This window comes from Nyctereutes procyonoides, unplaced genomic scaffold (assembly GCF_905146905.1).
Source record: "Nyctereutes procyonoides isolate TBG_1078 unplaced genomic scaffold, NYPRO_anot_genome, whole genome shotgun sequence".
NCBI lineage: Eukaryota > Metazoa > Chordata > Mammalia > Carnivora > Canidae > Nyctereutes > Nyctereutes procyonoides.
The window spans coordinates 7291759-7304227 of NW_026575049.1; the positions used below are offsets into that span (position 1 = coordinate 7291759).

The 12469-nt window shown below is 48.6% G+C and overlaps 1 pseudogene; it reads right to left on the reverse strand.

Moving 5' to 3' along the window:
* Positions 1-2314: 2314 nt before the first annotated feature.
* On the reverse strand, positions 2315-2867 carry LOC129511852 (60S ribosomal protein L17-like; annotated as a pseudogene).
* Positions 2868-12469: the final 9602 nt, after the last annotated feature.

Here is a 12469-nt window from a genome sequence, read left to right on the forward strand (position 1 = left end):
GCTAAACCGCTGAGCCACCCAGGGATCCCCTAGATCAGAGATTTCAAATAACTTTCCCAAGGTAGCACATTTCGCCTTCCTGGCCCTGGGATTAGATGGGGGGTCCTGGCACCCTGCAGAGTGACGAGCAAAACTGCTCCTCGGAGGCAGGGAAGTCCAGGCAGGACCACTCAACAGCCCGCTGACACCGCAGCCGGAATTATATGCACGTATGACCCTGCGGAACGCACTCGCATAACCTTGGGAGCACCTCTAACACCAGATGCCCCTCGGAGCCTCCCCCATTCCTGCTCCAGGGAGTGCTCTGCATCTTGGTAGCATTTATCTTGCTTATAGAACCTCCTTAGACATCTTGGGGAGGAGGACCATTCTAGATGATTCTATGATAGTTCAACTTCCCTTTTTTTTTTTAAATTTTTATTTATTTATGATAGTCACACACAGAGAGAGAGAGGCAGAGACACAGGCAGAGGGAGAAGCAGGCTCCATGCACCGGGAGCCCGACGTGGGATTCGATCCCGGGTCTCCAGGATCGTGCCCTGGGCCAAAGGCAGGCGCCAAACCGCTGCGCCACCCAGGGATCCCTCAACTTCCCTTTTTAAAAAAAAATCTTTATGCCCAACATGTGGCTTAAACTCACCACCCCCAGATCAAGAGTCCCACGCTCTACGACTGAGCCAGCCAGGCGCCCCTTGCCTTCCTGGTATCGCCACGTGAGGGGACAGAAAGCACCTCAGAGGCAAACTCATCCTTTTTCATCCTTTCCCCATACTGGCCCTCCCCACCTCCGCCCCCATGATCTCTCTCCTTAGTTCAACAACTGTTCAAACTAAAACACGGGAACCTGCCTCCGTTCTTCTCTCCCTTTCTCGCCACATCCAACGAGCAGATTTAGTTGGCTCTGTCCCCAAAATACAACCAACGTCTGTCCACTCTTCTCCATGTCCTCCACGGCCGCTCTTGTCCAAGCCACCATCGTCTCCCACTCGTACCACTAGGGCAACCTCCTACCGTGTCTCCTGCTTGTCTTACATGCAGCAGCAGCCAGAGAATGTTCGTAAAATGTAAATCAGATTACATCACACACTTGTTTATTTATTTATTTTTCATCACACACTTTTTTTTTTAAGGATTGTATTTATTTATTCATGAGAGACACAGAGAGAGAAAGGCAGAGACACAGGCAGAGGGAGAAGCAGGCTGCCCGCAAGGAGCCCGATGTGGGACTCGATCCTGAGTCCTGGGATCAAGCGCTGAGCCTAAGGCAGAGGTTCAACCACTGAGTCACCCAGGCGGCCCATCACACACTTGTTTAAATTCCTACTGCCCTTTAAATAAAATCTGCATTCAGGGAGCCTGGGTGGCTCAGTGGGTTAAGCGTGTGCCTTCCACTCAGGTCAGGATCCCACATCAGGCTCCATGCTCAGTGGGGAGCCTTCTTCTCCTTTGCCCTCGCCCTCTGCCCCTCCCCCAACTCATGCTCACTTGCTCGCTCTCAAATAAATAAGTAAAATTTTTAAAAATAAATTTTATTCATTTATTCATGAGAGACAGAGACACAGGCAGAGGGAGAAGCAGGCTTCACGCAAGGAGCCCGATGTGGGACTTGATCCCCAGACTCCAGGATCGCGCCCTAAGCTGAAGGCAGGTGCCAAACCGCTGAGCCACCCAGGGATCCCCAAGTAAAATATTTTTAAAAAATAAAATAAAAATAAATAAATAAAAATAAAATAAAATCTGGGGGTCCCTGGGTGGCTCAGCGGTTTGGCGCTTGCCTTCAGCCCAGGGCGTGATCATGGAGACTCGGGATCGAGTCCCACGTTGGGCTCCCTGCATGGGGCCTGCTTCTCCCTCTGCCTGTGTCTCTGCGCCCCCCCCTCTCTCTCACTCTCTGTCTCTCATGAATAAATAAATAAAATATTTAAAAATAAAATAAAATAAAATAAAATCTACATTCTTTACCACGCCTACAAGGCCCTTTATGACCTAGCCCCTGCTTACCTTGCTGACCTTGGCTCCTACCGAGGCCCTATTCAATCACCCTGCAACAGCTCTGCTGACTCCTGTTCTGTCCCTTAACTCTACCAACCCCAGGGCTGAGCTCCTTTGTTGTTCACTCTGCCTGGAATATTCTCCCCAGGGCTTCTTCTCTCAACTGGCTCCCGGATTCAGGTTTCAGTTCAAATGTCACCTTCTCAATGAGGCCCTCCCTGGCCATCCAAACCAAAGTAGCCCCCATCCCACCATTATCTTCTAACATATTAACCCTGTGTTATCTTTTTTTTTTTTTTTTTGCATTTATTCTATGCAGAATTTACTCCTGGGCCGTAAGTTTTTGTTTCTTCGGTTTCTTCTTGGATATCTTTTTCTTCTGTGCAACCTCCTCTTCTGGTTTAGGAACAATCTGCTCTTTTTCAGTAAGGATCATCTCGATGTGGCAGGGAGAGCTCATGTTTGGCTTAACCCGGCCATGAGCCCTGTAGGTTCTGCGTCGCATCTTGAGGGTTTGTTCACCTGGATGTGCTCAGTGGCCAGAGAATCTACATCTAAACCCTTAAGTTCAGCATTACTCTCTGCATTTTTAAGCATATGCAGTAAAAATGAGCACTCTTCATGGGCCACCGACCCTGTGTCCAGCCCCACTGTTTGGCCTGCGCACACCTACCAACTCCACCACTGTAGCGACGGAATGGCACACGCTGCCTCTGCAAAGTGACATCTTTCAGATACTTGGTGGCTTTTCGGATATGCACACCCTTGATGGCCTGGGCAGTTTCACGCATGTTCTTAAAGTGAACACAGAGATTTGAACCTCTCGACTTGCATGATTTTGTAGGGTTTTCTGGGTCCAGCAAGTAGCAAACCATCTCCGGAGGTCACCTCAGGCCGCTTGGGGGAAGAGAGCCTGTGTTACCTTTCTCATGTCGCTTGCCGTCCTCTAACTTTATTTCTTATCTCCCCCATCTAGAATGTCAGTTTCTCTCTCTCTCTCTCTCTCTCCCTTTTTTTTTTAAGTATTCCCTACACCCAATCTGGGGCTCCAACTAACAACCCCAAGATCAAGAGTCCCATGCTCTACCCACTGAGCCAGCCAGGTGCCCCTAGAATGTCCGTTTCCTCAGAGAAGTGGCGGCATCTGGTGAGTTCAGGGCTGCGTCCCTAACACCCGTCTACCCCAGCCTGGCACAGGTTGGGTTCTCATAAATATGTGTCGAATGAATGAACAGTACCTTCGATGTACACAGTCCATGCACAATTGACGTTGTTGCAGATTTTGATCATTGACTTAGATGATCTTGACTTTCAATATACAGTGTCCCAAATGCTAGGGTTGTTGTCTCAAACACTGTCAATTGTCTCTATAGGGGCAGCCCTGGGTGGCTCAGCGGTTTAGCGCCACCTTCAGCCCAGGGCCTGATCCTGGAGCCCCAGGATCGAGTCCCACTTCTCCCTCTGCGTGGGTCTCTGCCTGTGTGTGTGTGTGTCTCTATGAATAAACAAATAAAATCTTAAAAAAAATTGTCACTATTGTGACATACTCTCAAATGATAGACAATATTTGCTATTTTCTGTTTGACTATGTAATATGTATAATTTCAAAAGAGAATCTTACAAGTGAACATGTGAGGGGCCTCTGCCCTCTGATGACTACTATCCTAATTTTATTGGATCGGGGGCTGATAGCTCTTTGTTAGCCTCTAAACTCAGTCAATACCTCCTCTCCCCCATCACATTTACACAAGCTGCATCTCTAACAGGGAAGCAATCATGTTCTTGGAGAAAACAATTAGTTAAGCCTCAACACTTTTACATACATTTTGAAGAACCTCAAAACTAAATTCGACATTCATAAATAATAGAATAAAAATAAAAATAATAATAATAAATAATAGAATAAGGGGAACCTCAACTATCATGTGAGCCAGAAACAAAAGGCTGGTCTATGAGCAGCCAAAAATGTACTTCACTTCGAGGTGTGGGTTCGGAGGGTGCTGGGACATCTTTTGTACCGATCGCCAGTCCCCGAGGGAACTTGCCGATGGAACTCTATCCAGAATAAGAGTGGAGGGAAACTTTTCTAAGAATGCTCACCATCCTAGACATTTCTGCTCTTTTCTCCCAAGGAATGTGAACCATCTTGTTTTACATTTTTTATTCTATCGTTTAATCCATTTGCATGGTACTGTTGCAAAGCACATTTGCAAAACACATTCCAAAGCAGAACTCACTGGAAGGAAAACCATTGGCTTCAAACTCCTGTGCCCAGCTGGGCCCTGCACTTGTAGGTATGCTAACCAGACCCAGAAGTCCTGAAAGGGTCCGGAAAGGAGATAGAGCCCTAGGTCCCAATGGCTCCGGCATTGTTTTGAGAACTCTGAAACAAATATGAAGTCTCCACACGTTCACAATCAAGAATTTTCCTAGGCAGAGGCCAAGAGGCCGCACGCTGTTGTCAGGAGCCCACAGCCGGGCTGAGATGCAAAGATGGAGCAGGTTTTGCTGCAGACAAACAGAAGGTTGACTTTCTTTTTCTTTTCTTTTTTTAAAGATTTTATTTGTTTATTCATGATAGAGAGAGAGAGAGAGAGAGAGGCAGAGACCCCGGCAGAGGGAGAAGCAGGCTCCACAGAGGGAGCCGGCCGTGGGACTCGATCCCGGGTCTCCAGGATCTCGCCCTGGGCAGAGGCAGGTGCTAAACTGCTGAGCCACCCGGGCTGCCCGAAGGTTGACTTTCTAACCGTCCGCACACACCGCATCTGGAAAATGGAGGTTAGGGCGCGTGTCTGTCCCTGTAGGTCCCCGGGGGTAGGGATTCCAGACTCTGGAAAGGGGAGGCGGTGTTTTCGCTATTGCCAGGTGGAGACCAAAGGCAAAAAGCAGTTATTGGAGTGATTAGGGCCAGATTCAGTCCAGCCTCCCGGGCCAGGGCTGACGGGCGGGCCTGTCCCTGGCGCCCTCAGATGCTGCGGCTTGTGGGGCCGACGACTGCCTGGCTCGCTCCCGGCTCCGGCCCAGCCGCAGGGCCCGTGGGGGCCGCACCTGTCGCGCAGATCAATTTCAAAGGAGCCGGAGCCGGAGCCAGAGGCGTGGTGACCGCGGTGATCCCGGGGGACCTGGGTGACAGGATACCCGCACCCAAGGAGCAGGTCACACCCTGCTTCGTTCGTTCATTCTCTCTCTCTTCTTTCTTTCTTTTTCTTCTTTCTTTTCTTTCTTTCTTTCTTTCTCTCTCTTCTTTTTCTTTTCTTTCTTTCTCTTTCTTTCTTTTTTTAAATTTTTATTTATTTATGATAGTCACAGAGAGAGAGAGAGAGAGAAAGAGAGAGGCAGAGACACAGGCAGAGGGAGAAGCAGGCTCCATGCACCGGGAGCCCGACGTGGGATTCGATTCCGGGTCCCCAGGATCGCGCCCTGGGCCAAAGGCAGGCGCCAAACCGCTGCGCCACCCAGGGATCCCTCTTTCTTTCTTTCTTTCTTTCTTTCTTTCTTTCTTTCTTTCTTTCTTTCTTTCTTCTTCCTTCCTTTCTTTCTTTTCTTTCTTTCCTTCTTTCTTTCTCTTCTTTCTTTCCTTTCTTTTCTTTCTCTCTCTCTCTCTCTCTCTCTCTCTCTCTCTTTCTTTCTGATTTGTTTATTTTAGAGAGATCATGAGCAGGGGGTGAGGGAGAGAGAGAGCATACAGAGAGAGCAGCAGACTCCCCGCAGAGCGGAGAGCCCAAGGTGGGGCTCGATCCCGGGGAACGCCCACCGTAACCCACTCAGCCCCCCGGGCGCCCCACACCCTGGTTCTCCAGCCTGAACGTGTCTGTCACAGGTGCAGCAGCCGCCCTCTGACTGGAGCAAGTACAAGCACAAAGAAATGGCAGGAACCCCTCAGCGCTGGCCCCGACCCAGAACTGCCATGCACACGTGTGGGACCACAACTTCTAGAAACCGTGGTCTGAAAGCCCCACAAAGTCGCGCCGACGGAGGCTGGCCTGCAGGCTGGGGCTGGGAAGCCCAGTCCCCGGCTGCACCTGCTGCCAGGCCCGCTGCTCCCAGGCGGGGGGAGGCTGGCGTCTCTAACCCCGTGGGGCCCCAGGAGGCCTTGAAGAGGGCCACGCCTTTCCCTTCCCATCCTGGGGGTGGCTCTCTCTCTCTCTCTCTCTCTCTCTCTCTGTCTGTTATCTTTTAAACTCATGTGTGTCTTAAAATACATATAAAACTTGACATTTTTACCATTTCCTTGTTTTTCTTCCTTGTAGTACAGTGTAGGGCCCTAGGCCTTGGTAAGGATCACTCATCCCTGTTCAAGTTGGGTTGGAGACAATTTTTTTTTTTGACTTTTTTTCTTTTTATTTTTTTTTTTAAGATTTTATTTTTTCATGAGAGACACAGAGAGGCAGAGACACAGGCAGAGGGAGAAGCAGACTCCACACAGGGAGCCTGATGTGGGACTCGATCCCGGGACTCCAGGATCACGCCCTGGGCCAAAGGCAGCACTCAACCGCTGAGCCACCATGGCTTCCCAATTTTTTTCTATTTAAAAAGATTTTAGGGCAGCCCGGGTGGCTCAACAGTTGAGCGCCGCCTTCGGCCCAGGACATGATCCTGGAGTCTCGGGATCGAGTCCCACGTCAGGCTCCCTGTGTGGAGCCTGCTTCTCCCTCTGCCTGGGTCTCTGCCTCCCTCTCTTTGTGTCTCTCATGAATAAATAAATAAAGTCTTAAAAAAAAGATTTTATTATTATTTGAGAGAGAAAAAGTGTTGTGACTTGGGGGAAGAGCAGAAGGAGAGGGACAAGCAGATTCAGGGCTCGCTTGATCTGAGGACCCGGAGATCATGACCTGAGCCAACATCAAGAGTCAGATGCTCCACCAATTGAGCCATCCAGGTGCCCCTTTTTCTTTGTTTTCTTTGCTTTCTTCTCTTTTCTCTCTTTTCTTCTTGTCTCTTCCTTTCTTTTCCTCTCTTTTCTTTTCTTGTTAAACAGAAGCTCTGTACCTAGCATGGGCTTGAACCCATGACCTGAGATCAAGGGTCCAGTGCTCCACCGGCTGAACCAACTGGGTGCACCCAGAGACATTTTGCACAGCTACTTTTCCTCACCATCACCCCGCCCCCAACATAGCACAGGGCGGCCATCCTTTCTTCCCCTTCTGTTTCCAGAACAGTCTCTGAACTCCACCAGTGAGGAGCTATAGATGGACACTTCTCATCTGTTTGGGGATCTCACTGTACAGAAAATTCCAAAAGGTCTCTCATTTTCATTCACCCCCTACCGTGAGCCTTAAGGTGTGATGAGCATTTTTGGAGGTAACTGGCAGGAAGTAGCTAGTCAGTTAGGGGGTCCCAAAGGGGAGCGTGAGGACAGTTGTTGGGGATTAAGTCTCGCTTCCAGAGGAGGTTTTGGTTCGGACATGTTCATACCCACTCCAGTGTTCAGTGACCCAGAAACAGCAATGTGGGTGTGGGTGGCAGCTTCCCTCTTGCTTCTCCCCACTGACAACTTCTTCTACCAAAATTACTCCCCACTTTTTTTTTTTAAGATTTTTATTTTTTAAAGTAAGCCCTACACCCAACGTGGGGCTTGAACTCACAGCCCCGAGAGCAAGAGTTGCGTGCTCCACGACTGAGCCAGCCCGGCGCCCTACTCCCCACTCTTGGTACGCCCTTCTACAAAAGCCATCCTTCACTGTTGCTAGTGAAGCCTCCAGAGTTCCACCGGGGCATAGCCTTTTGGCACAAGTTAGAAAAAGGCTCCTTCTCTGGCATCCACAGCCTCATCCCAGATCCCCAGCTTGCCTGGTGGAGGACAGGCTGGATTTCAGCCTCCACCTGGACCCCAACCAGGTGCTTTGTGCAGTGCACAACTTGCACACCTGAGGGGCTGGCTGAAGTTCCCCCCCCCCCCAAAGTTGCCATGAGTTATCACCAGTACCTCCTTCCTCCAGATCATCCGTGTCCTTCTAGGGGCCCAGAGGCATAGGCTTGGGACTCTCAAGGGGTCTGGGGGCAGAGGTGACTTGAGTTACACTGCGCCAAATAGAATTCTATGGACTGACCCAAGAACACAAGCATCCCAACGTCAGTGTTCCTGTCTTTCGGGATAGTCTGCCCACTAAACACACAGGAGGACCTGACTACAAGGCATCTGACTTCCTTCTCATCCTCAGCTTGTGGGTGTCTGTGGCTCACTCTGACTTTGGCCGTGGCTGGCTCAGATTTGATCTTGGCTCTCTCAGACTTGGCCCTGCAAGTTGCACAGACTTTGGAGACTAGATTTCTGGATGTGATATTTTCTTTGAAACTTGAACTCCACACAGAGGATGTATCTTTGTAAATGACTGGCTTAATTAAAAAGTGGCCGGGCACTGATTATACGCCTTCCTCCTCTTGCAGTGCTTATTTTGGTGTCTTCCTACAACTGCTGTTTTGTGGCTGGTGGGTAAGGGGAACAGATGTTTCAGCTTGGCCTTTTCTCCTTGATATTTCTCATCTGGGCATCATAGTAATATCAAGGGACAAACAAAGCTAAATGCAACGCCATCACTTGACCTCATTTCTGATTTATGAATTCTCCTGTGACCATGCAGTTGGAGAGAAGGTCGGCTCTGAAGTGTGCTTTGAATTTTAACATCTCTTCATATTGGCCTCTTTTTTTTTTTTTTTTTTTTTTTTAGTCAACCACCATGTGTGCATCTGCCTTAACTTGCTGACTAGAAAACTGAAACATACTTCTAGCCAGCAGCCAGAACAAAGGGAAAAATTGTCCAAAGAGCCATTTAGCTGCCTGCGTTGCAGCCCCCACAGCCCACACCGCCTCATCTATATGAACGACCCTCCCAAGAATCTAAGCTGTTTTTGTATTAATGTGAGTCGTGGCATATCTCCCAGGCCTCTGTGAGTACTGGAACAGTTGGGAGCCTGCCCTCTCAGGGTGCTGCACGGCCACCCAGGGACATGGCGTCTTCTGCCAAAGGAGGAGCTTGAGGGGGGTCTCACCCCCATCTGGCCACATTCCACATTAAGAAGTGTCTAGAGGGCAGCCCCGGTGGCTCAGCAGTTTAGCACTGCCTGCCTTGAGCCCAGGGTGGGATCCTGGAGACCCAGGATCAAGTCCCGCATCAGGCTCCCTGCATGGAGCCTGCTTCTCCCTCTGCCTGTGTCTCTGCCTCTCTCTCTCTCTCTCTCTCTCTCTCTCTGTCTCTCATAAATAAATAAATAAAATATTTTAAAAAAGGAAAAAAAAAAAAAAAAGAAGTGTCTAGAAACCTTGCTCAGGTTAGGTCCTTCTAACTCTGTCTGCTTCCTGGCTCCTTGGAAGCCAGTCGGGATGGTTTCAAGGAATTGGCAGTGACTTCATCTGAAGGCATTTTCCTGAAACATGTAAATGTTTACACCTCAGGGGACGCTCTGACTCCAGAAAGGCCTACACCAGCGGGTGTGCTGTGGAGGAAAAGCAGAAGCCCTAGGACTCTCTCGGGAGACAAAGTCTTACCTACCTGTCAAGAGAATTTTGAATTCCAGTGACAGGAATGATCCATCAGAGCAAAGTTCTGTAGGCCTAGAGAAGCAGGCCGGTGGGAAACAGCCTTCCAGATGTTATCTGGCCGGTGCAGGAGGCACCCGGGAAATGGCCTAGGAGTGGCGGTTGTGTCTGAGTTTGTCGTGCTCTGTGCTCTATGGTGACAGGCTGCAGATGCGGGGACTTCCAGACGGAGAAGAGAGGTTATGGGGTTGTCAGGTTTGCAGCACAAGGGATTCAGAGGACTGCGGGGCCACTGGGCAACAGGAGAGGAGCACACCCCCCACACCCCCAGAAGCAACTAGGAAGCCTCCCTGTTACCTGGTGGGGGAGCAGAAGCCCAGGAGATGAGCCCTTTCTGGAGGCTTCCGCATTAATAAGCTTCCTGATGATTCAGCGCTTTCTTAAGGCACCTGTGCTTTTTGGCTGCCACGAGGGGGGAAAGAAGCCAAGGTCTTGGCAGCCTGCTCTGGTCTGGCGTGAACAGCCTCACACCAGTCACTTCCAGAGATTTATGACCCTTTCTTTGTGTGGTTCCCATGCAGACTTTTTTTTTTTTTAAGATTTTATTTATTTATTCATGAGAGACACAGAGACAGAGGGAGAAGCAGGCTCCAGGCAGGGAGCCCGACGTGGGACTCGATCCCAGGTCTCCAGGATCACGTCCAGGGCTGAAGGCAGGCGCTAAACCGCTGAGCCATCCAGGCTGCTCCCATGCAGACTTTATTATTTTTTTATAGGATTTTTTTCAAAGATTTATTTATTTATGACAGACATAGAGAGAGAGGTAGAGACACAGGCAGGGGGAGAAGCAGGCTCCATGCCGGGAGCCAGACACGGGACTCGATCCCAGGACTCCAGGATCGCACCCTGGGCCAAAGGCAGGCGCCAAACCGCTGAGCCACCCAGGGATCCCCCCCATGCAGACTTTAAAATGTAAGGTTTTTGTTCAAATGGTCTATCTTCAGTCAACGAATGTAATTTTCCTTATAAATAGCACAAAGAAGAAAAATTGGATCACTTCAACAGATGCATAAAGTATTTGATAAAATGTGATATTCATTCATGATTAAAAAAAAAAACTGGGGGGCAGCCCCGGTGGCGCAGCGGTTTAGTGCCGCCTGCAGCCTAGGGCGTGATCCTGAAGACCCTGGATCAAGTCCCACGTCGGGCTCTCTGCATGGAGCCTGCTTCTCCCTCTGCTTGTGTCTCTGCCTCTCTCTGTCTCTGTCTCTATGAATAAATAAATAAATAATCTTTAAAATATATATATATATGTATATATATATATAATAAAAAAACTGGGGGGCAGCCCCGGTGGCTCAGTGGTTTAGTGCCTGCCTTTGGCCCAGGGTATGATCCTGGGGTCCCGGAATTGAGTCCTGTGTTGGGCTCCCTGCATGGAGCCTGCTGCTCCCTCTGCCTGTGTCTCTGCCTCTCTCTCTCTCTCTCTCTCTCTCTCTCTCTCTGTCTCATAAAAAAATAAAATATTAAAATAAATAAATAAACCTTAACAACCTAGAAATGGAAGGTTTTTTTTTTTTTTTTTTTTTTTTTAAGTAGGCTCCATGCCCAGCATGGAGCCCAATGCAGAGGGAACTCAGGACTCTGAGATTAAGACCCAAGCTGAGACCAAGAGTAGGATGCCCGCCTGACTGAGCACCGCCCTGGTTCCCCTGGGATTCCTCTTATTCTGATAAAGACACGTGATAGGTTGCATTAATAGCCTCCCTGTCTCACTCCTCCTGTACCACACCCTTTGCCACGTAACTTACAGGGTCCTCTCATCCTGGGCAAAGTTACTGTTGACTCTGGGCTGAGTCATATTTGGCCATAATATTTGGGATATTAGCAGTTGTGCTGCCAGCAAAGTAGGATTGCCTGCTGTAGTTTCCTCTTTTGTTCTTCTACCCCTTTCTATGAGAAGGATCAACCCAAGCTAGCCATTGGCTCCAGAGCTCATTAAAAAAAAAAAAAAAAAAAAAAAGGAAACAAAGGTAACATTTGTAATGTTATAAAAAGGAATCAAATACCTAGGAAAAAACAAAAAAAGATTTTTAACATCTCTGTACAGAAAACTATTGAGAGAAACTAGAGAAGCTATATGTTCAAACAAACAAAAAAGGAGGGTTGTAACATGTTCGTGGATTGGAAGACTCTATATTGTAAATATATCAGTTATCCCCAAATTGATCTCCCTAGTGCAATCCCAATTAAAGTCCCAAAAGGCCTTTTCTGAAAATTTGCATAGTTGATTCTGATATATGTTTGGAAGTGCAAAGGGCCATGAATATCTAAGCCAATATTGAAAAAACAATATGGAAAGATTAAATTTTCTCAAAAAAGTTAAACCAATATAATTATTATTTAATAATGTCAAATCAATGTCAATAATCATAAACTAAGGTGCCTGGGTGGCTTAGCCAATGAATCGTGACTCTTGATCTTGGGGTTATAAGTTCGAGCTTCATGTTGGGTATAGAGACTTTTTTTGTTCTTAATTTTATTTATTTATTCATGAGAGACAGAGAGAGACACAACACAGGCAGAGGGAGAAGCAGGCTCCATGCAGGGAGCCCCACGTGGGACTCAATCCCGGGTCTCCAGGATCACACCCTGGGCTGAAGGCGGCACTAAACCGCTGAGCCACCCGGGCTGCCCAAGACTAGCTAAAATTGAAATTTTAAAAGGGGTGACTGGGTGCCTTAGTTGGTTAAGTATCTGACTTTTTTTAAAAGATTTTATTTATTTATTTGAGAGAGAGAATAAGCAGGAGAGAGAATCTGAAGCAGACTCCACGCTGAGCATGACACCTAATGTAAGGACTGATCTCACCATCAGGAGGTCACGACCCAGAGATCATGACCTGAATCAAAACCAAGAGTGGGGGACACCTGGGTGGCCCAGTGGCTGAGCGTCTGCCCCTGACTCAGGGTGTGATCCTGGAGACCCGGGATCAGGTCC